A 22009-nucleotide genomic window follows, 5' to 3' on the forward strand; every position below is an offset into this window, starting at 1 on the left:
TTCTCTGAGCCCTCCTTTCCACCAGAGGGTCACCCCTTCAAACGAGCTTCCTGCTCCCCAAAAAGCGGGCCGTCCATGGCCACAATATTCAAATGAGGACCGCCTCCCTCCCAGCAGCAGCCACAGGAGTCAGCCTCCCACTACAGCCACCTCCCGCTCATTCTGTCGTTCAACCCAAAGAAGGAAACCCCAGCAAGCTGGAGCATGCAAAAATTGCCATAAAACTCAGTTTTGCTCCTCTCCACGGAAATCTTTAGTAAAAGGCGAAAGATTTTTACGTTCTGAAGAGAAACCAGAGTATATCAGGCAAGGGCCTCCTCCCGACCTAACACCCTGGCCGCAGCCCTCACTTGGCCCGGGGAGACCTCCTAGAAAAGGGGAGGCAGGGGGTTGATGATGGCTAAACCAAACGGTACCACACAGCCAGCCCGGCGAGAGGCCATCTTCCCCAGGCTGCTCCCTTCTCTGAGCCCTCCTTTCCACCAGAGGGTCACCCCTTCAAACGAGCTTCCTGCTCCCCAAAAAGCGGGCCGTCCATGGCCACAATATTCAAATGAGGACCGCCTCCCTCCCAGCAGCAGCCACAGGAGTCAGCCTCCCACTACAGCCACCTCCCGCTCATTCTGTCGTTCAACCCAAAGAAGGAAACCCCAGCAAGCTGGAGCATGCAAAAATTGCCATAAAACTCAGTTTTGCTCCTCTCCACGGAAATCTTTAGTAAAAGGCGAAAGATTTTTACGTTCTGAAGAGAAACCAGAGTATATCAGGCAAGGGCCTCCTCCCGACCTAACACCCTGGCCGCAGCCCTCACTTGGCCCGGGGAGACCTCCTAGAAAAGGGGAGGCAGGGGGTTGATGATGGCTAAACCAAACGGTACCACACAGCCAGCCCGGCGAGAGGTCATCTTCCCCAGGCTGCTCCCTTCTCTGAGCCCTCCTTTCCACCAGAGGGTCACCCCTTCAAACGAGCTTCCTGCTCCCCAAAAAGCGGGCCGTCCATGGCCACAATATTCAAATGAGGACCGCCTCCCTCCCAGCAGCAGCCACAGGAGTCAGCCTCCCACTACAGCCACCTCCCGCTCATTCTGTCGTTCAACCCAAAGAAGGAAACCCCAGCAAGCTGGAGCATGCAAAAATTGCCATAAAACTCAGTTTTGCTCCTCTCCACGGAAATCTTTAGTAAAAGGCGAAAGATTTTTACGTTCTGAAGAGAAACCAGAGTATATCAGGCAAGGGCCTCCTCCCGACCTAACACCCTGGCCGCAGCCCTCACTTGGCCCGGGGAGACCTCCTAGAAAAGGGGAGGCAGGGGGTTGATGATGGCTAAACCAAACGGTACCACACAGCCAGCCCGGCGAGAGGCCATCTTCCCCAGGCTGCTCCCTTCTCTGAGCCCTCCTTTCCACCAGAGGGTCACCCCTTCAAACGAGCTTCCTGCTCCCCAAAAAGCGGGCCGTCCATGGCCACAATATTCAAATGAGGACCGCCTCCCTCCCAGCAGCAGCCACAGGAGTCAGCCTCCCACTACAGCCACCTCCCGCTCATTCTGTCGTTCAACCCAAAGAAGGAAACCCCAGCAAGCTGGAGCATGCAAAAATTGCCATAAAACTCAGTTTTGCTCCTCTCCACGGAAATCTTTAGTAAAAGGCGAAAGATTTTTACGTTCTGAAGAGAAACCAGAGTATATCAGGCAAGGGCCTCCTCCCGACCTAACACCCTGGCCGCAGCCCTCACTTGGCCCGGGGAGACCTCCTAGAAAAGGGGAGGCAGGGGGTTGATGATGGCTAAACCAAACGGTACCACACAGCCAGCCCGGCGAGAGGCCATCTTCCCCAGGCTGCTCCCTTCTCTGAGCCCTCCTTTCCACCAGAGGGTCACCCCTTCAAACGAGCTTCCTGCTCCCCAAAAAGCGGGCCGTCCATGGCCACAATATTCAAATGAGGACCGCCTCCCTCCCAGCAGCAGCCACAGGAGTCAGCCTCCCACTACAGCCACCTCCCGCTCATTCTGTCGTTCAACCCAAAGAAGGAAACCCCAGCAAGCTGGAGCATGCAAAAATTGCCATAAAACTCAGTTTTGCTCCTCTCCACGGAAATCTTTAGTAAAAGGCGAAAGATTTTTACGTTCTGAAGAGAAACCAGAGTATATCAGGCAAGGGCCTCCTCCCGACCTAACACCCTGGCCGCAGCCCTCACTTGGCCCGGGGAGACCTCCTAGAAAAGGGGAGGCAGGGGGTTGATGATGGCTAAACCAAACGGTACCACACAGCCAGCCCGGCGAGAGGCCATCTTCCCCAGGCTGCTCCCTTCTCTGAGCCCTCCTTTCCACCAGAGGGTCACCCCTTCAAACGAGCTTCCTGCTCCCCAAAAAGCGGGCCGTCCATGGCCACAATATTCAAATGAGGACCGCCTCCCTCCCAGCAGCAGCCACAGGAGTCAGCCTCCCACTACAGCCACCTCCCGCTCATTCTGTCGTTCAACCCAAAGAAGGAAACCCCAGCAAGCTGGAGCATGCAAAAATTGCCATAAAACTCAGTTTTGCTCCTCTCCACGGAAATCTTTAGTAAAAGGCGAAAGATTTTTACGTTCTGAAGAGAAACCAGAGTATATCAGGCAAGGGCCTCCTCCCGACCTAACACCCTGGCCGCAGCCCTCACTTGGCCCGGGGAGACCTCCTAGAAAAGGGGAGGCAGGGGGTTGATGATGGCTAAACCAAACGGTACCACACAGCCAGCCCGGCGAGAGGCCATCTTCCCCAGGCTGCTCCCTTCTCTGAGCCCTCCTTTCCACCAGAGGGTCACCCCTTCAAACGAGCTTCCTGCTCCCCAAAAAGCGGGCCGTCCATGGCCACAATATTCAAATGAGGACCGCCTCCCTCCCAGCAGCAGCCACAGGAGTCAGCCTCCCACTACAGCCACCTCCCGCTCATTCTGTCGTTCAACCCAAAGAAGGAAACCCCAGCAAGCTGGAGCATGCAAAAATTGCCATAAAACTCAGTTTTGCTCCTCTCCACGGAAATCTTTAGTAAAAGGCGAAAGATTTTTACGTTCTGAAGAGAAACCAGAGTATATCAGGCAAGGGCCTCCTCCCGACCTAACACCCTGGCCGCAGCCCTCACTTGGCCCGGGGAGACCTCCTAGAAAAGGGGAGGCAGGGGGTTGATGATGGCTAAACCAAACGGTGCCACACAGCCAGCCCGGCGAGAGGCCATCTTCCCCAGGCTGCTCCCTTCTCTGAGCCCTCCTTTCCACCAGAGGGTCACCCCTTCAAACGAGCTTCCTGCTCCCCAAAAAGCGGGCCGTCCATGGCCACAATATTCAAATGAGGACTGCCTCCCTCCCAGCAGCAGCCACAGGAGTCAGCCTCCCACTACAGCCACCTCCCGCTCATTCTGTCGTTCAACCCAAAGAAGGAAACCCCAGCAAGCTGGAGCATGCAAAAATTGCCATAAAACTCAGTTTTGCTCCTCTCCACGGAAATCTTTAGTAAAAGGCGAAAGATTTTTACGTTCTGAAGAGAAACCAGAGTATATCAGGCAAGGGCCTCCTCCCGACCTAACACCCTGGCCGCAGCCCTCACTTGGCCCGGGGAGACCTCCTAGAAAAGGGGAGGCAGGGGGTTGATGATGGCTAAACCAAACGGTACCACACAGCCAGCCCGGCGAGAGGCCATCTTCCCCAGGCTGCTCCCTTCTCTGAGCCCTCCTTTCCACCAGAGGGTCACCCCTTCAAACGAGCTTCCTGCTCCCCAAAAAGCGGGCCGTCCATGGCCACAATATTCAAATGAGGACCGCCTCCCTCCCAGCAGCAGCCACAGGAGTCAGCCTCCCACTACAGCCACCTCCCGCTCATTCTGTCATTCAACCCAAAGAAGGAAACCCCAGCAAGCTGGAGCATGCAAAAATTGCCATAAAACTCAGTTTTGCTCCTCTCCACGGAAATCTTTAGTAAAAGGCGAAAGATTTTTACGTTCTGAAGAGAAACCAGGGTATATCAGGCAAGGGCCTCCTCCCGACCTAACAACCTGGCCGCAGCCCTCACTTGGCCCGGGGAGACCTCCTAGAAAAGGGGAGGCAGGGGGTTGATGATGGCTAAACCAAACGGTACCACACAGCCAGCCCGGCGAGAGGCCATCTTCCCCAGGCTGCTCCCTTCTCTGAGCCCTCCTTTCCACCAGAGGGTCACCCCTTCAAACGAGCTTCCTGCTCCCCAAAAAGCGGGCCGTCCATGGCCACAATATTCAAATGAGGACCGCCTCCCTCCCAGCAGCAGCCACAGGAGTCAGCCTCCCACTACAGCCACCTCCCGCTCATTCTGTCGTTCAACCCAAAGAAGGAAACCCCAGCAAGCTGGAGCATGCAAAAATTGCCATAAAACTCAGTTTTGCTCCTCTCCACGGAAATCTTTAGTAAAAGGCGAAAGATTTTTACGTTCTGAAGAGAAACCAGAGTATATCAGGCAAGGGCCTCCTCCCGACCTAACACCCTGGCCGCAGCCCTCACTTGGCCCGGGGAGACCTCCTAGAAAAGGGGAGGCAGGGGGTTGATGATGGCTAAACCAAACGGTACCACACAGCCAGCCTGGCGAGAGGCCATCTTCCCCAGGCTGCTCCCTTCTCTGAGCCCTCCTTTCCACCAGAGGGTCACCCCTTCAAACGAGCTTCCTGCTCCCCAAAAAGCGGGCCGTCCATGGCCACAATATTCAAATGAGGACCGCCTCCCTCCCAGCAGCAGCCACAGGAGTCAGCCTCCCACTACAGCCACCTCCCGCTCATTCTGTCGTTCAACCCAAAGAAGGAAACCCCAGCAAGCTGGAGCATGCAAAAATTGCCATAAAACTCAGTTTTGCTCCTCTCCACGGAAATCTTTAGTAAAAGGCGAAAGATTTTTACGTTCTGAAGAGAAACCAGAGTATATCAGGCAAGGGCCTCCTCCCGACCTAACACCCTGGCCGCAGTCCTCACTTGGCCCGGGGAGACCTCCTAGAAAAGGGGAGGCAGGGGGTTGATGATGGCTAAACCAAACGGTACCACACAGCCAGCCCGGCGAGAGGCCTTCTTCCCCAGGCTGCTCCCTTCTCTGAGCCCTCCTTTCCACCAGAGGGTCACCCCTTCAAACGAGCTTCCTGCTCCCCAAAAAGCGGGCCGTCCATGGCCACAATATTCAAATGAGGACCGCCTCCCTCCCAGCAGCAGCCACAGGAGTCAGCCTCCCACTACAGCCACCTCCCGCTCATTCTGTCGTTCAACCCAAAGAAGGAAACCCCAGCAAGCTGGAGCATGCAAAAATTGCCATAAAACTCAGTTTTGCTCCTCTCCACGGAAATCTTTAGTAAAAGGCGAAAGATTTTTACGTTCTGAAGAGAAACCAGAGTATATCAGGCAAGGGCCTCCTCCCGACCTAACACCCTGGCCGCAGCCCTCACTTGGCCCGGGGAGACCTCCTAGAAAAGGGGAGGCAGGGGGTTGATGATGGCTAAACCAAACGGTACCACACAGCCAGCCCGGCGAGAGGCCATCTTCCCCAGGCTGCTCCCTTCTCTGAGCCCTCCTTTCCACCAGAGGGTCACCCCTTCAAACGAGCTTCCTGCTCCCCAAAAAGCGGGCCGTCCATGGCCACAATATTCAAATGAGGACCGCCTCCCTCCCAGCAGCAGCCACAGGAGTCAGCCTCCCACTACAGCCACCTCCCGCTCATTCTGTCGTTCAACCCAAAGAAGGAAACCCCAGCAAGCTGGAGCATGCAAAAATTGCCATAAAACTCAGTTTTGCTCCTCTCCACGGAAATCTTTAGTAAAAGGCGAAAGATTTTTACGTTCTGAAGAGAAACCAGAGTATATCAGGCAAGGGCCTCCTCCCGACCTAACACCCTGGCCGCAGCCCTCACTTGGCCCGGGGAGACCTCCTAGAAAAGGGGAGGCAGGGGGTTGATGATGGCTAAACCAAACGGTACCACACAGCCAGCCTGGCGAGAGGCCATCTTCCCCAGGCTGCTCCCTTCTCTGAGCCCTCCTTTCCACCAGAGGGTCACCCCTTCAAACGAGCTTCCTGCTCCCCAAAAAGCGGGCCGTCCATGGCCACAATATTCAAATGAGGACCGCCTCCCTCCCAGCAGCAGCCACAGGAGTCAGCCTCCCACTACAGCCACCTCCCGCTCATTCTGTCGTTCAACCCAAAGAAGGAAACCCCAGCAAGCTGGAGCATGCAAAAATTGCCATAAAACTCAGTTTTGCTCCTCTCCACGGAAATCTTTAGTAAAAGGCGAAAGATTTTTACGTTCTGAAGAGAAACCAGAGTATATCAGGCAAGGGCCTCCTCCCGACCTAACACCCTGGCCGCAGCCCTCACTTGGCCCGGGGAGACCTCCTAGAAAAGGGGAGGCAGGGGGTTGATGATGGCTAAACCAAACGGTACCACACAGCCAGCCCGGCGAGAGGCCATCTTCCCCAGGCTGCTCCCTTCTCTGAGCCCTCCTTTCCACCAGAGGGTCACCCCTTCAAACGAGCTTCCTGCTCCCCAAAAAGCGGGCCGTCCATGGCCACAATATTCAAATGAGGACCGCCTCCCTCCCAGCAGCAGCCACAGGAGTCAGCCTCCCACTACAGCCACCTCCCGCTCATTCTGTCGTTCAACCCAAAGAAGGAAACCCCAGCAAGCTGGAGCATGCAAAAATTGCCATAAAACTCAGTTTTGCTCCTCTCCACGGAAATCTTTAGTAAAAGGCGAAAGATTTTTACGTTCTGAAGAGAAACCAGAGTATATCAGGCAAGGGCCTCCTCCCGACCTAACACCCTGGCCGCAGCCCTCACTTGGCCCGGGGAGACCTCCTAGAAAAGGGGAGGCAGGGGGTTGATGATGGCTAAACCAAACGGTATTACACAGCCAGCCCGGCGAGAGGCCATCTTCCCCAGGCTGCTCCCTTCTCTGAGCCCTCCTTTCCACCAGAGGGTCACCCCTTCAAACGAGCTTCCTGCTCCCCAAAAAGCGGGCCGTCCATGGCCACAATATTCAAATGAGGACCGCCTCCCTCCCAGCAGCAGCCACAGGAGTCAGCCTCCCACTACAGCCACCTCCCGCTCATTCTGTCGTTCAACCCAAAGAAGGAAACCCCAGCAAGCTGGAGCATGCAAAAATTGCCATAAAACTCAGTTTTGCTCCTCTCCACGGAAATCTTTAGTAAAAGGCGAAAGATTTTTACGTTCTGAAGAGAAACCAGAGTATATCAGGCAAGGGCCTCCTCCCGACCTAACACCCTGGCCGCAGCCCTCACTTGGCCCGGGGAGACCTCCTAGAAAAGGGGAGGCAGGGGGTTGATGATGGCTAAACCAAACGGTACCACACAGCCAGCCCGGCGAGAGGCCATCTTCCCCAGGCTGCTCCCTTCTCTGAGCCCTCCTTTCCACCAGAGGGTCACCCCTTCAAACGAGCTTCCTGCTCCCCAAAAAGCGGGCCGTCCATGGCCACAATATTCAAATGAGGACCGCCTCCCTCCCAGCAGCAGCCACAGGAGTCAGCCTCCCACTACAGCCACCTCTCGCTCATTCTGTCGTTCAACCCAAAGAAGTAAACCCCAGCAAGCTGGAGCATGCAAAAATTGCCATAAAACTCAGTTTTGCTCCTCTCCACGGAAATCTTTAGTAAAAGGCGAAAGATTTTTACGTTCTGAAGAGAAACCAGAGCATATCAGGCAAGGGCCTCCTCCCGACCTAACACCCTGGCCGCAGCCCTCACTTGGCCCGGGGAGACCTCCTAGAAAAGGGGAGGCAGGGGGTTGATGATGGCTAAACCAAACGGTACCACACAGCCAGCCCGGCGAGAGGCCATCTTCCCCAGGCTGCTCCCTTCTCTGAGCCCTCCTTTCCACCAGAGGGTCACCCCTTCAAACGAGCTTCCTGCTCCCCAAAAAGCGGGCCGTCCATGGCCACTATATTCAAATGAGGACCGCCTCCCTCCCAGCAGCAGCCACAGGAGTCAGCCTCCCACTACAGCCACCTCCCGCTCATTCTGTCGTTCAACCCAAAGAAGGAAACCCCAGCAAGCTGGAGCATGCAAAAATTGCCATAAAACTCAGTTTTGCTCCTCTCCACGGAAATCTTTAGTAAAAGGCGAAAGATTTTTACGTTCTGAAGAGAAACCAGAGTATATCAGGCAAGGGCCTCCTCCCGACCTAACACCCTGGCCGCAGCCCTCACTTGGCCCGGGGAGACCTCCTAGAAAAGGGGAGGCAGGGGGTTGATGATGGCTAAACCAAACGGTACCACACAGCCAGCCCGGCGAGAGGCCATCTTCCCCAGGCTGCTCCCTTCTCTGAGCCCTCCTTTCCACCAGAGGGTCACCCCTTCAAACGAGCTTCCTGCTCCCCAAAAAGCGGGCCGTCCATGGCCACAATATTCAAATGAGGACCGCCTCCCTCCCAGCAGCAGCCACAGGAGTCAGCCTCCCACTACAGCCACCTCCCGCTCATTCTGTCGTTCAACCCAAAGAAGGAAACCCCAGCAAGCTGGAGCATGCAAAAATTGCCATAAAACTCAGTTTTGCTCCTCTCCACGGAAATCTTTAGTAAAAGGCGAAAGTTTTTTACGTTCTGAAGAGAAACCAGAGTATATCAGGCAAGGGCCTCCTCCCGACCTAACACCCTGGCCGCAGCCCTCACTTGGCCCGGGGAGACCTCCTAGAAAAGGGGAGGCAGGGGGTTGATGATGGCTAAACCAAACGGTACCACACAGCCAGCCCGGCGAGAGGCCATCTTCCCCAGGCTGCTCCCTTCTCTGAGCCCTCCTTTCCACCAGAGGGTCACCCCTTCAAACGAGCTTCCTGCTCCCCAAAAAGCGGGCCGTCCATGGCCACAATATTCAAATGAGGACCGCCTCCCTCCCAGCAGCAGCCACAGGAGTCAGCCTCCCACTACAGCCACCTCCCGCTCATTCTGTCATTCAACCCAAAGAAGGAAACCCCAGCAAGCTGGAGCATGCAAAAATTGCCATAAAACTCAGTTTTGCTCCTCTCCACGGAAATCTTTAGTAAAAGGCGAAAGATTTTTACGTTCTGAAGAGAAACCAGAGTATATCAGGCAAGGGCCTCCTCCCGACCTAACACCCTGGCCGCAGCCCTCACTTGGCCCGGGGAGACCTCCTAGAAAAGGGGAGGCAGGGGGTTGATGATGGCTAAACCAAACGGTACCACACAGCCAGCCCGGCGAGAGGCCATCTTCCCCAGGCTGCTCCCTTCTCTGAGCCCTCCTTTCCACCAGAGGGTCACCCCTTCAAACGAGCTTCCTGCTCCCCAAAAAGCGGGCCGTCCATGGCCACAATATTCAAATGAGGACCGCCTCCCTCCCAGCAGCAGCCACAGGAGTCAGCCTCCCACTACAGCCACCTCCCGCTCATTCTGTCGTTCAACCCAAAGAAGGAAACCCCAGCAAGCTGGAGCATGCAAAAATTGCCATAAAACTCAGTTTTGCTCCTCTCCACGGAAATCTTTAGTAAAAGGCGAAAGATTTTTACGTTCTGAAGAGAAACCAGAGTATATCAGGCAAGGGCCTCCTCCCGACCTAACACCCTGGCCGCAGCCCTCACTTGGCCCGGGGAGACCTCCTAGAAAAGGGGAGGCAGGGGGTTGATGATGGCTAAACCAAACGGTACCACACAGCCAGCCCGGCGAGAGGCCATCTTCCCCAGGCTGCTCCCTTCTCTGAGCCCTCCTTTCCACCAGAGGGTCACCCCTTCAAACGAGCTTCCTGCTCCCCAAAAAGCGGGCCGTCCATGGCCACAATATTCAAATGAGGACCGCCTCCCTCCCAGCAGCAGCCACAGGAGTCAGCCTCCCACTACAGCCACCTCCCGCTCATTCTGTCGTTCAACCCAAAGAAGGAAACCCCAGCAAGCTGGAGCATGCAAAAATTGCCATAAAACTCAGTTTTGCTCCTCTCCACGGAAATCTTTAGTAAAAGGCGAAAGATTTTTACGTTCTGAAGAGAAACCAGAGTATATCAGGCAAGGGCCTCCTCCCGACCTAACACCCTGGCCGCAGCCCTCACTTGGCCCGGGGAGACCTCCTAGAAAAGGGGAGGCAGGGGGTTGATGATGGCTAAACCAAACGGTACCACACAGCCAGCCCGGCGAGAGGCCATCTTCCCCAGGCTGCTCCCTTCTCTGAGCCCTCCTTTCCACCAGAGGGTCACCCCTTCAAACGAGCTTCCTGCTCCCCAAAAAGCGGGCCGTCCATGGCCACAATATTCAAATGAGGACCGCCTCCCTCCCAGCAGCAGCCACAGGAGTCAGCCTCCCACTACAGCCACCTCCCGCTCATTCTGTCGTTCAACCCAAAGAAGGAAACCCCAGCAAGCTGGAGCATGCAAAAATTGCCATAAAACTCAGTTTTGCTCCTCTCCACGAAAATCTTTAGTAAAAGGCGAAAGATTTTTACGTTCTGAAGAGAAACCAGAGTATATCAGGCAAGGGCCTCCTCCCGACCTAACACCCTGGCCGCAGCCCTCACTTGGCCCGGGGAGACCTCCTAGAAAAGGGGAGGCAGGGGGTTGATGATGGCTAAACCAAACGGTACCACACAGCCAGCCCGGCGAGAGGCCATCTTCCCCAGGCTGCTCCCTTCTCTGAGCCCTCCTTTTCACCAGAGGGTCACCCCTTCAAACGAGCTTCCTGCTCCCCAAAAAGCGGGCCGTCCATGGCCACAATATTCAAATGAGGACCGCCTCCCTCCCAGCAGCAGCCACAGGAGTCAGCCTCCCACTACAGCCACCTCCCGCTCATTCTGTCGTTCAACCCAAAGAAGGAAACCCCAGCAAGCTGGAGCATGCAAAAATTGCCATAAAACTCAGTTTTGCTCCTCTCCACGGAAATCTTTAGTAAAAGGCGAAAGATTTTTACGTTCTGAAGAGAAACCAGAGTATATCAGGCAAGGGCCTCCTCCCGACCTAACACCCTGGCCGCAGCCCTCACTTGGCCCGGGGAGACCTCCTAGAAAAGGGGAGGCAGGGGGTTGATGATGGCTAAACCAAACGGTACCACACAGCCAGCCCGGCGAGAGGCCATCTTCCCCAGGCTGCTCCCTTCTCTGAGCCCTCCTTTCCACCAGAGGGTCACCCCTTCAAACGAGCTTCCTGCTCCCCAAAAAGCGGGCCGTCCATGGCCACAATATTCAAATGAGGACCGCCTCCCTCCCAGCAGCAGCCACAGGAGTCAGCCTCCCACTACAGCCACCTCCCGCTCATTCTGTCGTTCAACCCAAAGAAGGAAACCCCAGCAAGCTGGAGCATGCAAAAATTGCCATAAAACTCAGTTTTGCTCCTCTCCACGGAAATCTTTAGTAAAAGGCGAAAGATTTTTACGTTCTGAAGAGAAACCAGAGTATATCAGGCAAGGGCCTCCTCCCGACCTAACACCCTGGCCGCAGCCCTCACTTGGCCCGGGGAGACCTCCTAGAAAAGGGGAGGCAGGGGGTTGATGATGGCTAAACCAAACGGTACCACACAGCCAGCCCGGCGAGAGGCCATCTTCCCCAGGCTGCTCCCTTCTCTGAGCTCTCCTTTCCACCAGAGGGTCACCCCTTCAAACAAGCTTCCTGCTCCCCAAAAAGCGGGCCGTCCATGGCCACAATATTCAAATGAGGACCGCCTCCCTCCCAGCAGCAGCCACAGGAGTCAGCCTCCCACTACAGCCACCTCCCGCTCATTCTGTCGTTCAACCCAAAGAAGGAAACCCCAGCAAGCTGGAGCATGCAAAAATTGCCATAAAACTCAGTTTTGCTCCTCTCCACGGAAATCTTTAGTAAAAGGCGAAAGATTTTTACGTTCTGAAGAGAAACCAGAGTATATCAGGCAAGGGCCTCCTCCCGACCTAACACCCTGGCCGCAGCCCTCACTTGGCCCGGGGAGACCTCCTAGAAAAGGGGAGGCAGGGGGTTGATGATGGCTAAACCAAACGGTACCACACAGCCAGCCCGGCGAGAGGCCATCTTCCCCAGGCTGCTCCCTTCTCTGAGCCCTCCTTTCCACCAGAGGGTCACCCCTTCAAACGAGCTTCCTGCTCCCCAAAAAGCGGGCCGTCCATGGCCACAATATTCAAATGAGGACCGCCTCCCTCCCAGCAGCAGCCACAGGAGTCAGCCTCCCACTACAGCCACCTCCCGCTCATTCTGTCGTTCAACCCAAAGAAGGAAACCCCAGCAAGCTGGAGCATGCAAAAATTGCCATAAAACTCAGTTTTGCTCCTCTCCACGGAAATCTTTAGTAAAAGGCGAAAGATTTTTACGTTCTGAAGAGAAACCAGAGTATATCAGGCAAGGGCCTCCTCCCGACCTAACACCCTGGCCGCAGCCCTCACTTGGCCCGGGGAGACCTCCTAGAAAAGGGGAGGCAGGGGGTTGATGATGGCTAAACCAAACGGTACCACACAGCCAGCCCGGCGAGAGGCCATCTTCCCCAGGCTGCTCCCTTCTCTGAGCCCTCCTTTCCACCAGAGGGTCACCCCTTCAAACGAGCTTCCTGCTCCCCAAAAAGCGGGCCGTCCATGGCCACAATATTCAAATGAGGACCGCCTCCCTCCCAGCAGCAGCCACAGGAGTCAGCCTCCCACTACAGCCACCTCCCGCTCATTCTGTCGTTCAACCCAAAGAAGGAAACCCCAGCAAGCTGGAGCATGCAAAAATTGCCATAAAACTCAGTTTTGCTCCTCTCCACGGAAATCTTTAGTAAAAGGCGAAAGATTTTTACGTTCTGAAGAGAAACCAGAGTATATCAGGCAAGGGCCTCCTCCCGACCTAACACCCTGGCCGCAGCCCTCACTTGGCCCGGGGAGACCTCCTAGAAAAGGGGAGGCAGGGGGTTGATGATGGCTAAACCAAACGGTACCACACAGCCAGCCCGGCGAGAGGCCATCTTCCCCAGGCTGCTCCCTTCTCTGAGCCCTCCTTTCCACCAGAGGGTCACCCCTTCAAACGAGCTTCCTGCTCCCCAAAAAGCGGGCCGTCCATGGCCACAATATTCAAATGAGGACCGCCTCCCTCCCAGCAGCAGCCACAGGAGTCAGCCTCCCACTACAGCCACCTCCCGCTCATTCTGTCGTTCAACCCAAAGAAGGAAACCCCAGCAAGCTGGAGCATGCAAAAATTGCCATAAAACTCAGTTTTGCTCCTCTCCACGGAAATCTTTAGTAAAAGGCGAAAGATTTTTACGTTCTGAAGAGAAACCAGAGTATATCAGGCAAGGGCCTCCTCCCGACCTAACACCCTGGCCGCAGCCCTCACTTGGCCCAGGGAGACCTCCTAGAAAAGGGGAGGCAGGGGGTTGATGATGGCTAAACCAAACGGTACCACACAGCCAGCCCGGCGAGAGGCCATCTTCCCCAGGCTGCTCCCTTCTCTGAGCCCTCCTTTCCACCAGAGGGTCACCCCTTCAAACGAGCTTCCTGCTCCCCAAAAAGCGGGCCGTCCATGGCCACAATATTCAAATGAGGACCGCCTCCCTCCCAGCAGCAGCCACAGGAGTCAGCCTCCCACTACAGCCACCTCCCGCTCATTCTGTCGTTCAACCCAAAGAAGGAAACCCCAGCAAGCTGGAGCATGCAAAAATTGCCATAAAACTCAGTTTTGCTCCTCTCCACGGAAATCTTTAGTAAAAGGCGAAAGATTTTTACGTTCTGAAGAGAAACCAGAGTATATCAGGCAAGGGCCTCCTCCCGACCTAACACCCTGGCCGCAGCCCTCACTTGGCCCGGGGAGACCTCCTAGAAAAGGGGAGGCAGGGGGTTGATGATGGCTAAACCAAACGGTACCACACAGCCAGCCCGGCGAGAGGCCATCTTCCCCAGGCTGCTCCCTTCTCTGAGCCCTCCTTTCCACCAGAGGGTCACCCCTTCAAACGAGCTTCCTGCTCCCCAAAAAGCGGGCCGTCCATGGCCACAATATTCAAATGAGGACCGCCTCCCTCCCAGCAGCAGCCACAGGAGTCAGCCTCCCACTACAGCCACCTCCCGCTCATTCTGTCGTTCAACCCAAAGAAGGAAACCCCAGCAAGCTGGAGCATGCAAAAATTGCCATAAAACTCAGTTTTGCTCCTCTCCACGGAAATCTTTAGTAAAAGGCGAAAGATTTTTACGTTCTGAAGAGAAACCAGAGTATATCAGGCAAGGGCCTCCTCCCGACGTAACACCCTGGCCGCAGCCCTCACTTGGCCCGGGGAGACCTCCTAGAAAAGGGGAGGCAGGGGGTTGATGATGGCTAAACCAAACGGTACCACACAGCCAGCCCGGCGAGAGGCCATCTTCCCCAGGCTGCTCCCTTCTCTGAGCCCTCCTTTCCACCAGAGGGTCACCCCTTCAAACGAGCTTCCTGCTCCCCAAAAAAAAAGCCGTCCATGGCCACAATATTCAAATGAGGACCGCCTCCCTCCCAGCAGCAGCCACAGGAGTCAGCCTCCCACTACAGCCACCTCCCGCTCATTCTGTCGTTCAACCCAAAGAAGGAAACCCCAGCAAGCTGGAGCATGCAAAAATTGCCATAAAACTCAGTTTTGCTCCTCTCCACGGAAATCTTTAGTAAAAGGCGAAAGATTTTTACGTTCTGAAGAGAAACCAGAGTATATCAGGCAAGGGCCTCCTCCCGACCTAACACCCTGGCCGCAGCCCTCACTTGGCCCGGGGAGACCTCCTAGAAAAGGGGAGGCAGGGGGTTGATGATGGCTAAACCAAACGGTACCACACAGCCAGCCCGGCGAGAGGCCATCTTCCCCAGGCTGCTCCCTTCTCTGAGCCCTCCTTTCCACCAGAGGGTCACCCCTTCAAACGAGCTTCCTGCTCCCCAAAAAAAAAGCCGTCCATGGCCACAATATTCAAATGAGGACCGCCTCCCTCCCAGCAGCAGCCACAGGAGTCAGCCTCCCACTACAGCCACCTCCCGCTCATTCTGTCGTTCAACCCAAAGAAGGAAACCCCAGCAAGCTGGAGCATGCAAAAATTGCCATAAAACTCAGTTTTGCTCCTCTCCACGGAAATCTTTAGTAAAAGGCGAAAGATTTTTACGTTCTGAAGAGAAACCAGAGTATATCAGGCAAGGGCCTCCTCCCGACCTAACACCCTGGCCGCAGCCCTCACTTGGCCCGGGGAGACCTCCTAGAAAAGGGGAGGCAGGGGGTTGATGATGGCTAAACCAAACGGTACCACACAGCCAGCCCGGCGAGAGGCCATCTTCCCCAGGCTGCTCCCTTCTCTGAGCCCTCCTTTCCACCAGAGGGTCACCCCTTCAAACGAGCTTCCTGCTCCCCAAAAAGCGGGCCGTCCATGGCCACAATATTCAAATGAGGACCACCTCCCTCCCAGCAGCAGCCACAGGAGTCAGCCTCCCACTACAGCCACCTCCCGCTCATTCTGTCGTTCAACCCAAAGAAGGAAACCCCAGCAAGCTGGAGCATGCAAAAATTGCCATAAAACTCAGTTTTGCTCCTCTCCACGGAAATCTTTAGTAAAAGGCGAAAGATTTTTACGTTCTGAAGAGAAACCAGAGTATATCAGGCAAGGGCCTCCTCCCGACCTAGCACCCTGGCCGCAGCCCTCACTTGGCCCGGGGAGACCTCCTAGAAAAGGGGAGGCAGGGGGTTGATGATGGCTAAACCAAACGGTACCACACAGCCAGCCCGGCGAGAGGCCATCTTCCCCAGGCTGCTCCCTTCTCTGAGCCCTCCTTTCCACCAGAGGGTCACCCCTTCAAACGAGCTTCCTGCTCCCCAAAAAGCGGGCCGTCCATGGCCACAATATTCAAATGAGGACCGCCTCCCTCCCAGCAGCAGCCACAGGAGTCAGCCTCCCACTACAGCCACCTCCCGCTCATTCTGTCGTTCAACCCAAAGAAGGAAACCCCAGCAAGCTGGAGCATGCAAAAATTGCCATAAAACTCAGTTTTGCTCCTCTCCACGGAAATCTTTAGTAAAAGGCGAAAGATTTTTACGTTCTGAAGAGAAACCAGAGTATATCAGGCAAGGGCCTCCTCCCGACCTAACACCCTGGCCGCAGCCCTCACTTGGCCCGGGGAGACCTCCTAGAAAAGGGGAGGCAGGGGGTTGATGATGGCTAAACCAAACGGTACCACACAGCCAGCCCGGCGAGAGGCCATCTTCCCCAGGCTGCTCCCTTCTCTGAGCCCTCCTTTCCACCAGAGGGTCACCCCTTCAAACGAGCTTCCTGCTCCCCAAAAAGCGGGCCGTCCATGGCCACAATATTCAAATGAGGACCGCCTCCCTCCCAGCAGCAGCCACAGGAGTCAGCCTCCCACTACAGCCACCTCCCGCTCATTCTGTCGTTCAACCCAAAGAAGGAAACCCCAGCAAGCTGGAGCATGCAAAAATTGCCATAAAACTCAGTTTTGCTCCTCTCCACGGAAATCTTTAGTAAAAGGCGAAAGATTTTTACGTTCTGAAGAGAAACCAGAGTATATCAGGCAAGGGCCTCCTCCCGACCTAACACCCTGGCCGCAGCCCTCACTTGGCCCGGGGAGACCTCCTAGAAAAGGGGAGGCAGGGGGTTGATGATGGCTAAACCAAACGGTACCACACAGCCAGCCCGGCGAGAGGCCATCTTCCCCAGGCTGCTCCCTTCTCTGAGCCCTCCTTTCCACCAGAGGGTCACCCCTTCAAACGAGCTTCCTGCTCCCCAAAAAGCGGGCCGTCCATGGCCACAATATTCAAATGAGGACCGCCTCCCTCCCAGCAGCAGCCACAGGAGTCAGCCTCCCACTACAGCCACCTCCCGCTCATTCTGTCGTTCAACCCAAAGAAGGAAACCCCAGCAAGCTGGAGCATGCAAAAATTGCCATAAAACTCAGTTTTGCTCCTCTCCACGGAAATCTTTAGTAAAAGGCGAAAGATTTTTACGTTCTGAAGAGAAACCAGAGTATATCAGGCAAGGGCCTCCTCCCGACCTAACACCCTGGCCGCAGCCCTCACTTGGCCCGGGGAGACCTCCTAGAAAAGGGGAGGCAGGGGGTTGATGATGGCTAAACCAAACGGTACCACACAGCCAGCCCGGCGAGAGGCCATCTTCCCCAGGCTGCTCCCTTCTCTGAGCCCTCCTTTCCACCAGAGGGTCACCCCTTCAAACGAGCTTCCTGCTCCCCAAAAAGCGGGCCGTCCATGGCCACAATATTCAAATGAGGACCGCCTCCCTCCCAGCAGCAGCCACAGGAGTCAGCCTCCCACTACAGCCACCTCCCGCTCATTCTGTCGTTCAACCCAAAGAAGGAAACCCCAGCAAGCTGGAGCATGCAAAAATTGCCATAAAACTCAGTTTTGCTCCTCTCCACGGAAATCTTTAGTAAAAGGCGAAAGATTTTTACGTTCTGAAGAGAAACCAGAGTATATCAGGCAAGGGCCTCCTCCCGACCTAACACCCTGGCCGCAGCCCTCACTTGGCCCGGGGAGACCTCCTAGAAAAGGGGAGGCAGGGGGTTGATGATGGCTAAACCAAACGGTACCACACAGCCAGCCCGGCGAGAGGCCATCTTCCCCAGGCTGCTCCCTTCTCTGAGCCCTCCTTTCCACCAGAGGGTCACCCCTTCAAACGAGCTTCCTGCTCCCCAAAAAGCGGGCCGTCCATGGCCACAATATTCAAATGAGGACCGCCTCCCTCCCAGCAGCAGCCACAGGAGTCAGCCTCCCACTACAGCCACCTCCCGCTCATTCTGTCGTTCAACCCAAAGAAGGAAACCCCAGCAAGCTGGAGCATGCAAAAATTGCCATAAACCTCAGTTTTGCACCTCTCCACGAAAATCTTTAGTAAAAGGCGAAAGATTTTTACGTTCTGAAGAGAAACCAGAGTATATCAGGCAAGGGCCTCCTCCCGACCTAACACCCTGGCCGCAGCCCTCACTTGGCCCGGGGAGACCTCCTAGAAAAGGGGAGGCAGGGGGTTGATGATGGCTAAACCAAACGGTACCACACAGCCAGCCCGGCGAGAGGCCATCTTCCCCAGGCTGCTCCCTTCTCTGAGCCCTCCTTTCCACCAGAGGGTCACCCCTTCAAACGAGCTTCCTGCTCCCCAAAAAGCGGGCCGTCCATGGCCACAATATTCAAATGAGGACCGCCTCCCTCCCAGCAGCAGCCACAGGAGTCAGCCTCCCACTACAGCCACCTCCCGCTCATTCTGTCGTTCAACCCAAAGAAGGAAACCCCAGCAAGCTGGAGCATGCAAAAATTGCCATAAAACTCAGTTTTGCTCCTCTCCACGGAAATCTTTAGTAAAAGGCGAAAGATTTTTACGTTCTGAAGAGAAACCAGAGTATATCAGGCAAGGGCCTCCTCCCGACCTAACACCCTGGCCGCAGCCCTCACTTGGCCCGGGGAGACCTCCTAGAAAAGGGGAGGCAGGGGGTTGATGATGGCTAAACCAAACGGTACCACACAGCCAGCCCGGCGAGAGGCCATCTTCCCCAGGCTGCTCCCTTCTCTGAGCCCTCCTTTCCACCAGAGGGTCACCCCTTCAAACGAGCTTCCTGCTCCCCAAAAAGCGGGCCGTCCATGGCCACAATATTCAAATGAGGACCGCCTCCCTCCCAGCAGCAGCCACAGGAGTCAGCCTCCCACTACAGCCACCTCCCGCTCATTCTGTCGTTCAACCCAAAGAAGGAAACCCCAGCAAGCTGGAGCATGCAAAAATTGCCATAAAACTCAGTTTTGCTCCTCTCCACGGAAATCTTTAGTAAAAGGCGAAAGATTTTTACGTTCTGAAGAGAAACCAGAGTATATCAGGCAAGGGCCTCCTCCCGACCTAACACCCTGGCCGCAGCCCTCACTTGGCCCGGGGAGACCTCCTAGAAAAGGGGAGGCAGGGGGTTGATGATGGCTAAACCAAACGGTACCACACAGCCAGCCCGGCGAGAGGCCATCTTCCCCAGGCTGCTCCCTTCTCTGAGCCCTCCTTTCCACCAGAGGGTCACCCCTTCAAACGAGCTTCCTGCTCCCCAAAAAGCGGGCCGTCCATGGCCACAATATTCAAATGAGGACCGCCTCCCTCCCAGCAGCAGCCACAGGAGTCAGCCTCCCACTACAGCCACCTCCCGCTCATTCTGTCGTTCAACCCAAAGAAGGAAACCCCAGCAAGCTGGAGCATGCAAAAATTGCCATAAAACTCAGTTTTGCTCCTCTCCACGGAAATCTTTAGTAAAAGGCGAAAGATTTTTACGTTCTGAAGAGAAACCAGAGTATATCAGGCAAGGGCCTCCTCCCGACCTAACACCCTGGCCGCAGCCCTCACTTGGCCCGGGGAGACCTCCTAGAAAAGGGGAGGCAGGGGGTTGATGATGGCTAAACCAAACGGTACCACACAGCCAGCCCGGCGAGAGGCCATCTTCCCCAGGCTGCTCCCTTCTCTGAGCCCTCCTTTCCACCAGAGGGTCACCCCTTCAAACGAGCTTCCTGCTCCCCAAAAAGCGGGCCGTCCATGGCCACAATATTCAAATGAGGACCGCCTCCCTCCCAGCAGCAGCCACAGGAGTCAGCCTCCCACTACAGCCACCTCCCGCTCATTCTGTCGTTCAACCCAAAGAAGGAAACCCCAGCAAGCTGGAGCATGCAAAAATTGCCATAAAACTCAGTTTTGCTCCTCTCCACGGAAATCTTTAGTAAAAGGCGAAAGATTTTTACGTTCTGAAGAGAAACCAGAGTATATCAGGCAAGGGCCTCCTCCCGACCTAACACCCTGGCCGCAGCCCTCACTTGGCCCGGGGAGACCTCCTAGAAAAGGGGAGGCAGGGGGTTGATGATGGCTAAACCAAACGGTACCACACAGCCAGCCCGGCGAGAGGCCATCTTCCCCAGGCTGCTCCCTTCTCTGAGCCCTCCTTTCCACCAGAGGGTCACCCCTTCAAACGAGCTTCCTGCTCCCCAAAAAGCGGGCCGTCCATGGCCACAATATTCAAATGAGGACCGCCTCCCTCCCAGCAGCAGCCACAGGAGTCAGCCTCCCACTACAGCCACCTCCCGCTCATTCTGTCGTTCAACCCAAAGAAGGAAACCCCAGCAAGCTGGAGCATGCAAAAATTGCCATAAAACTCAGTTTTGCTCCTCTCCACGGAAATCTTTAGTAAAAGGCGAAAGATTTTTACGTTCTGAAGAGAAACCAGAGTATATCAGGCAAGGGCCTCCTCCCGACCTAACACCCTGGCCGCAGCCCTCACTTGGCCCGGGGAGACCTCCTAGAAAAGGGGAGGCAGGGGGTTGATGATGGCTAAACCAAACGGTACCACACAGCCAGCCCGGCGAGAGGCCATCTTCCCCAGGCTGCTCCCTTCTCTGAGCCCTCCTTTCCACCAGAGGGTCACCCCTTCAAACGAGCTTCCTGCTCCCCAAAAAGCGGGCCGTCCATGGCCACAATATTCAAATGAGGACCGCCTCCCTCCCAGCAGCAGCCACAGGAGTCAGCCTCCCACTACAGCCACCTCCCGCTCATTCTGTCGTTCAACCCAAAGAAGGAAACCCCAGCAAGCTGGAGCATGCAAAAATTGCCATAAAACTCAGTTTTGCTCCTCTCCACGGAAATCTTTAGTAAAAGGCGAAAGATTTTTACGTTCTGAAGAGAAACCAGAGTATATCAGGCAAGGGCCTCCTCCCGACCTAACACCCTGGCCGCAGCCCTCACTTGGCCCGGGGAGACCTCCTAGAAAAGGGGAGGCAGGGGGTTGATGATGGCTAAACCAAACGGTACCACACAGCCAGCCCGGCGAGAGGCCATCTTCCCCAGGCTGCTCCCTTCTCTGAGCCCTCCTTTCCACCAGAGGGTCACCCCTTCAAACGAGCTTCCTGCTCCCCAAAAAGCGGGCCGTCCATGGCCACAATATTCAAATGAGGACCGCCTCCCTCCCAGCAGCAGCCACAGGAGTCAGCCTCCCACTACAGCCACCTCCCGCTCATTCTGTCGTTCAACCCAAAGAAGGAAACCCCAGCAAGCTGGAGCATGCAAAAATTGCCATAAAACTCAGTTTTGCTCCTCTCCACGGAAATCTTTAGTAAAAGGCGAAAGATTTTTACGTTCTGAAGAGAAACCAGAGTATATCAGGCAAGGGCCTCCTCCCGACCTAACACCCTGGCCGCAGCCCTCACTTGGCCCGGGGAGACCTCCTAGAAAAGGGGAGGCAGGGGGTTGATGATGGCTAAACCAAACGGTACCACACAGCCAGCCCGGCGAGAGGCCATCTTCCCCAGGCTGCTCCCTTCTCTGAGCCCTCCTTTCCACCAGAGGGTCACCCCTTCAAACGAGCTTCCTGCTCCCCAAAAAGCGGGCCGTCCATGGCCACAATATTCAAATGAGGACCGCCTCCCTCCCAGCAGCAGCCACAGGAGTCAGCCTCCCACTACAGCCACCTCCCGCTCATTCTGTCGTTCAACCCAAAGAAGGAAACCCCAGCAAGCTGGAGCATGCAAAAATTGCCATAAAACTCAGTTTTGCTCCTCTCCACGGAAATCTTTAGTAAAAGGCGAAAGATTTTTACGTTCTGAAGAGAAACCAGAGTATATCAGGCAAGGGCCTCCTCCCGACCTAACACCCTGGCCGCAGCCCTCACTTGGCCCGGGGAGACCTCCTAGAAAAGGGGAGGCAGGGGGTTGATGATGGCTAAACCAAACGGTACCACACAGCCAGCCCGGCGAGAGGCCATCTTCCCCAGGCTGCTCCCTTCTCTGAGCCCTCCTTTCCACCAGAGGGTCACCCCTTCAAACGAGCTTCCTGCTCCCCAAAAAGCGGGCCGTCCATGGCCACAATATTCAAATGAGGACCGCCTCCCTCCCAGCAGCAGCCACAGGAGTCAGCCTCCCACTACAGCCACCTCCCGCTCATTCTGTCGTTCAACCCAAAGAAGGAAACCCCAGCAAGCTGGAGCATGCAAAAATTGCCATAAAACTCAGTTTTGCTCCTCTCCACGGAAATCTTTAGTAAAAGGCGAAAGATTTTTACGTTCTGAAGAGAAACCAGAGTATATCAGGCAAGGGCCTCCTCCCGACCTAACACCCTGGCCGCA

At 55.6% G+C, this 22009-nt stretch overlaps 48 non-coding genes across 48 annotated transcripts; all 48 read right to left on the bottom strand.

Moving 5' to 3' along the window:
- Positions 1-185: 185 nt before the first annotated feature.
- LOC142298397 (U5 spliceosomal RNA) lies at positions 186-301 on the bottom strand. Its single transcript, XR_012752601.1, has one exon. It is a non-coding gene; the product is annotated as a U5 spliceosomal RNA (small nuclear RNA).
- A 345-nt stretch (positions 302-646) lies between these two features.
- LOC142298398 (U5 spliceosomal RNA) lies at positions 647-762 on the bottom strand. Its single transcript, XR_012752602.1, has one exon. It is a non-coding gene; the product is annotated as a U5 spliceosomal RNA (small nuclear RNA).
- A 345-nt stretch (positions 763-1107) lies between these two features.
- Positions 1108-1223, bottom strand: LOC142298400 (U5 spliceosomal RNA). Its single transcript, XR_012752603.1, has one exon. It is a non-coding gene; the product is annotated as a U5 spliceosomal RNA (small nuclear RNA).
- Positions 1224-1568: 345 nt separating this feature from the next.
- On the bottom strand, positions 1569-1684 carry LOC142298402 (U5 spliceosomal RNA). The gene has a single exon (XR_012752605.1). It is a non-coding gene; the product is annotated as a U5 spliceosomal RNA (small nuclear RNA).
- Positions 1685-2029: 345 nt separating this feature from the next.
- LOC142298403 (U5 spliceosomal RNA) lies at positions 2030-2145 on the bottom strand. The gene has a single exon (XR_012752606.1). It is a non-coding gene; the product is annotated as a U5 spliceosomal RNA (small nuclear RNA).
- Positions 2146-2490: 345 nt separating this feature from the next.
- Positions 2491-2606, bottom strand: LOC142298404 (U5 spliceosomal RNA). Its single transcript, XR_012752607.1, has one exon. It is a non-coding gene; the product is annotated as a U5 spliceosomal RNA (small nuclear RNA).
- Positions 2607-2951: 345 nt separating this feature from the next.
- LOC142298405 (U5 spliceosomal RNA) lies at positions 2952-3067 on the bottom strand. The gene has a single exon (XR_012752608.1). It is a non-coding gene; the product is annotated as a U5 spliceosomal RNA (small nuclear RNA).
- Positions 3068-3412: 345 nt separating this feature from the next.
- On the bottom strand, positions 3413-3528 carry LOC142298406 (U5 spliceosomal RNA). Its single transcript, XR_012752609.1, has one exon. It is a non-coding gene; the product is annotated as a U5 spliceosomal RNA (small nuclear RNA).
- Positions 3529-3873: 345 nt separating this feature from the next.
- Positions 3874-3989, bottom strand: LOC142297753 (U5 spliceosomal RNA). Its single transcript, XR_012752027.1, has one exon. It is a non-coding gene; the product is annotated as a U5 spliceosomal RNA (small nuclear RNA).
- Positions 3990-4334: 345 nt separating this feature from the next.
- Positions 4335-4450, bottom strand: LOC142298407 (U5 spliceosomal RNA). Its single transcript, XR_012752610.1, has one exon. It is a non-coding gene; the product is annotated as a U5 spliceosomal RNA (small nuclear RNA).
- Positions 4451-4795: 345 nt separating this feature from the next.
- LOC142298408 (U5 spliceosomal RNA) lies at positions 4796-4911 on the bottom strand. The gene has a single exon (XR_012752611.1). It is a non-coding gene; the product is annotated as a U5 spliceosomal RNA (small nuclear RNA).
- Positions 4912-5256: 345 nt separating this feature from the next.
- LOC142298409 (U5 spliceosomal RNA) lies at positions 5257-5372 on the bottom strand. Its single transcript, XR_012752612.1, has one exon. It is a non-coding gene; the product is annotated as a U5 spliceosomal RNA (small nuclear RNA).
- A 345-nt stretch (positions 5373-5717) lies between these two features.
- LOC142298410 (U5 spliceosomal RNA) lies at positions 5718-5833 on the bottom strand. The gene has a single exon (XR_012752613.1). It is a non-coding gene; the product is annotated as a U5 spliceosomal RNA (small nuclear RNA).
- A 345-nt stretch (positions 5834-6178) lies between these two features.
- Positions 6179-6294, bottom strand: LOC142298411 (U5 spliceosomal RNA). Its single transcript, XR_012752614.1, has one exon. It is a non-coding gene; the product is annotated as a U5 spliceosomal RNA (small nuclear RNA).
- A 345-nt stretch (positions 6295-6639) lies between these two features.
- On the bottom strand, positions 6640-6755 carry LOC142298413 (U5 spliceosomal RNA). Its single transcript, XR_012752616.1, has one exon. It is a non-coding gene; the product is annotated as a U5 spliceosomal RNA (small nuclear RNA).
- A 345-nt stretch (positions 6756-7100) lies between these two features.
- On the bottom strand, positions 7101-7216 carry LOC142298414 (U5 spliceosomal RNA). The gene has a single exon (XR_012752617.1). It is a non-coding gene; the product is annotated as a U5 spliceosomal RNA (small nuclear RNA).
- A 345-nt stretch (positions 7217-7561) lies between these two features.
- On the bottom strand, positions 7562-7677 carry LOC142297616 (U5 spliceosomal RNA). The gene has a single exon (XR_012751894.1). It is a non-coding gene; the product is annotated as a U5 spliceosomal RNA (small nuclear RNA).
- A 345-nt stretch (positions 7678-8022) lies between these two features.
- LOC142298415 (U5 spliceosomal RNA) lies at positions 8023-8138 on the bottom strand. Its single transcript, XR_012752618.1, has one exon. It is a non-coding gene; the product is annotated as a U5 spliceosomal RNA (small nuclear RNA).
- A 345-nt stretch (positions 8139-8483) lies between these two features.
- Positions 8484-8599, bottom strand: LOC142297818 (U5 spliceosomal RNA). Its single transcript, XR_012752088.1, has one exon. It is a non-coding gene; the product is annotated as a U5 spliceosomal RNA (small nuclear RNA).
- Positions 8600-8944: 345 nt separating this feature from the next.
- Positions 8945-9060, bottom strand: LOC142298416 (U5 spliceosomal RNA). The gene has a single exon (XR_012752619.1). It is a non-coding gene; the product is annotated as a U5 spliceosomal RNA (small nuclear RNA).
- A 345-nt stretch (positions 9061-9405) lies between these two features.
- LOC142298417 (U5 spliceosomal RNA) lies at positions 9406-9521 on the bottom strand. Its single transcript, XR_012752620.1, has one exon. It is a non-coding gene; the product is annotated as a U5 spliceosomal RNA (small nuclear RNA).
- A 345-nt stretch (positions 9522-9866) lies between these two features.
- On the bottom strand, positions 9867-9982 carry LOC142298418 (U5 spliceosomal RNA). The gene has a single exon (XR_012752621.1). It is a non-coding gene; the product is annotated as a U5 spliceosomal RNA (small nuclear RNA).
- A 345-nt stretch (positions 9983-10327) lies between these two features.
- On the bottom strand, positions 10328-10443 carry LOC142297769 (U5 spliceosomal RNA). The gene has a single exon (XR_012752042.1). It is a non-coding gene; the product is annotated as a U5 spliceosomal RNA (small nuclear RNA).
- Positions 10444-10788: 345 nt separating this feature from the next.
- On the bottom strand, positions 10789-10904 carry LOC142298419 (U5 spliceosomal RNA). The gene has a single exon (XR_012752622.1). It is a non-coding gene; the product is annotated as a U5 spliceosomal RNA (small nuclear RNA).
- A 345-nt stretch (positions 10905-11249) lies between these two features.
- On the bottom strand, positions 11250-11365 carry LOC142298420 (U5 spliceosomal RNA). The gene has a single exon (XR_012752623.1). It is a non-coding gene; the product is annotated as a U5 spliceosomal RNA (small nuclear RNA).
- Positions 11366-11710: 345 nt separating this feature from the next.
- Positions 11711-11826, bottom strand: LOC142298421 (U5 spliceosomal RNA). Its single transcript, XR_012752624.1, has one exon. It is a non-coding gene; the product is annotated as a U5 spliceosomal RNA (small nuclear RNA).
- Positions 11827-12171: 345 nt separating this feature from the next.
- LOC142298422 (U5 spliceosomal RNA) lies at positions 12172-12287 on the bottom strand. The gene has a single exon (XR_012752625.1). It is a non-coding gene; the product is annotated as a U5 spliceosomal RNA (small nuclear RNA).
- A 345-nt stretch (positions 12288-12632) lies between these two features.
- Positions 12633-12748, bottom strand: LOC142298424 (U5 spliceosomal RNA). The gene has a single exon (XR_012752627.1). It is a non-coding gene; the product is annotated as a U5 spliceosomal RNA (small nuclear RNA).
- Positions 12749-13093: 345 nt separating this feature from the next.
- On the bottom strand, positions 13094-13209 carry LOC142298425 (U5 spliceosomal RNA). The gene has a single exon (XR_012752628.1). It is a non-coding gene; the product is annotated as a U5 spliceosomal RNA (small nuclear RNA).
- A 345-nt stretch (positions 13210-13554) lies between these two features.
- On the bottom strand, positions 13555-13670 carry LOC142298426 (U5 spliceosomal RNA). The gene has a single exon (XR_012752629.1). It is a non-coding gene; the product is annotated as a U5 spliceosomal RNA (small nuclear RNA).
- Positions 13671-14015: 345 nt separating this feature from the next.
- On the bottom strand, positions 14016-14131 carry LOC142298427 (U5 spliceosomal RNA). The gene has a single exon (XR_012752630.1). It is a non-coding gene; the product is annotated as a U5 spliceosomal RNA (small nuclear RNA).
- Positions 14132-14476: 345 nt separating this feature from the next.
- On the bottom strand, positions 14477-14592 carry LOC142298428 (U5 spliceosomal RNA). Its single transcript, XR_012752631.1, has one exon. It is a non-coding gene; the product is annotated as a U5 spliceosomal RNA (small nuclear RNA).
- Positions 14593-14937: 345 nt separating this feature from the next.
- On the bottom strand, positions 14938-15053 carry LOC142298429 (U5 spliceosomal RNA). Its single transcript, XR_012752632.1, has one exon. It is a non-coding gene; the product is annotated as a U5 spliceosomal RNA (small nuclear RNA).
- A 345-nt stretch (positions 15054-15398) lies between these two features.
- Positions 15399-15514, bottom strand: LOC142298431 (U5 spliceosomal RNA). The gene has a single exon (XR_012752633.1). It is a non-coding gene; the product is annotated as a U5 spliceosomal RNA (small nuclear RNA).
- A 345-nt stretch (positions 15515-15859) lies between these two features.
- LOC142298432 (U5 spliceosomal RNA) lies at positions 15860-15975 on the bottom strand. The gene has a single exon (XR_012752634.1). It is a non-coding gene; the product is annotated as a U5 spliceosomal RNA (small nuclear RNA).
- Positions 15976-16320: 345 nt separating this feature from the next.
- Positions 16321-16436, bottom strand: LOC142298433 (U5 spliceosomal RNA). Its single transcript, XR_012752635.1, has one exon. It is a non-coding gene; the product is annotated as a U5 spliceosomal RNA (small nuclear RNA).
- A 345-nt stretch (positions 16437-16781) lies between these two features.
- On the bottom strand, positions 16782-16897 carry LOC142298434 (U5 spliceosomal RNA). Its single transcript, XR_012752636.1, has one exon. It is a non-coding gene; the product is annotated as a U5 spliceosomal RNA (small nuclear RNA).
- A 345-nt stretch (positions 16898-17242) lies between these two features.
- Positions 17243-17358, bottom strand: LOC142298436 (U5 spliceosomal RNA). The gene has a single exon (XR_012752639.1). It is a non-coding gene; the product is annotated as a U5 spliceosomal RNA (small nuclear RNA).
- A 345-nt stretch (positions 17359-17703) lies between these two features.
- Positions 17704-17819, bottom strand: LOC142297869 (U5 spliceosomal RNA). The gene has a single exon (XR_012752135.1). It is a non-coding gene; the product is annotated as a U5 spliceosomal RNA (small nuclear RNA).
- Positions 17820-18164: 345 nt separating this feature from the next.
- Positions 18165-18280, bottom strand: LOC142298437 (U5 spliceosomal RNA). The gene has a single exon (XR_012752640.1). It is a non-coding gene; the product is annotated as a U5 spliceosomal RNA (small nuclear RNA).
- A 345-nt stretch (positions 18281-18625) lies between these two features.
- LOC142298438 (U5 spliceosomal RNA) lies at positions 18626-18741 on the bottom strand. Its single transcript, XR_012752641.1, has one exon. It is a non-coding gene; the product is annotated as a U5 spliceosomal RNA (small nuclear RNA).
- A 345-nt stretch (positions 18742-19086) lies between these two features.
- On the bottom strand, positions 19087-19202 carry LOC142298439 (U5 spliceosomal RNA). The gene has a single exon (XR_012752642.1). It is a non-coding gene; the product is annotated as a U5 spliceosomal RNA (small nuclear RNA).
- Positions 19203-19547: 345 nt separating this feature from the next.
- On the bottom strand, positions 19548-19663 carry LOC142298440 (U5 spliceosomal RNA). The gene has a single exon (XR_012752643.1). It is a non-coding gene; the product is annotated as a U5 spliceosomal RNA (small nuclear RNA).
- A 345-nt stretch (positions 19664-20008) lies between these two features.
- Positions 20009-20124, bottom strand: LOC142297477 (U5 spliceosomal RNA). The gene has a single exon (XR_012751761.1). It is a non-coding gene; the product is annotated as a U5 spliceosomal RNA (small nuclear RNA).
- A 345-nt stretch (positions 20125-20469) lies between these two features.
- LOC142297478 (U5 spliceosomal RNA) lies at positions 20470-20585 on the bottom strand. The gene has a single exon (XR_012751762.1). It is a non-coding gene; the product is annotated as a U5 spliceosomal RNA (small nuclear RNA).
- A 345-nt stretch (positions 20586-20930) lies between these two features.
- Positions 20931-21046, bottom strand: LOC142297479 (U5 spliceosomal RNA). Its single transcript, XR_012751763.1, has one exon. It is a non-coding gene; the product is annotated as a U5 spliceosomal RNA (small nuclear RNA).
- Positions 21047-21391: 345 nt separating this feature from the next.
- Positions 21392-21507, bottom strand: LOC142297481 (U5 spliceosomal RNA). Its single transcript, XR_012751764.1, has one exon. It is a non-coding gene; the product is annotated as a U5 spliceosomal RNA (small nuclear RNA).
- Positions 21508-21852: 345 nt separating this feature from the next.
- Positions 21853-21968, bottom strand: LOC142297482 (U5 spliceosomal RNA). The gene has a single exon (XR_012751765.1). It is a non-coding gene; the product is annotated as a U5 spliceosomal RNA (small nuclear RNA).
- Between the last annotated feature and the right edge of the window lie 41 nt (positions 21969-22009).

Source organism: Anomaloglossus baeobatrachus, chromosome 3 (assembly GCF_048569485.1).
Source record: "Anomaloglossus baeobatrachus isolate aAnoBae1 chromosome 3, aAnoBae1.hap1, whole genome shotgun sequence".
In the NCBI taxonomy this organism is placed as follows: domain Eukaryota; kingdom Metazoa; phylum Chordata; class Amphibia; order Anura; family Aromobatidae; genus Anomaloglossus; species Anomaloglossus baeobatrachus.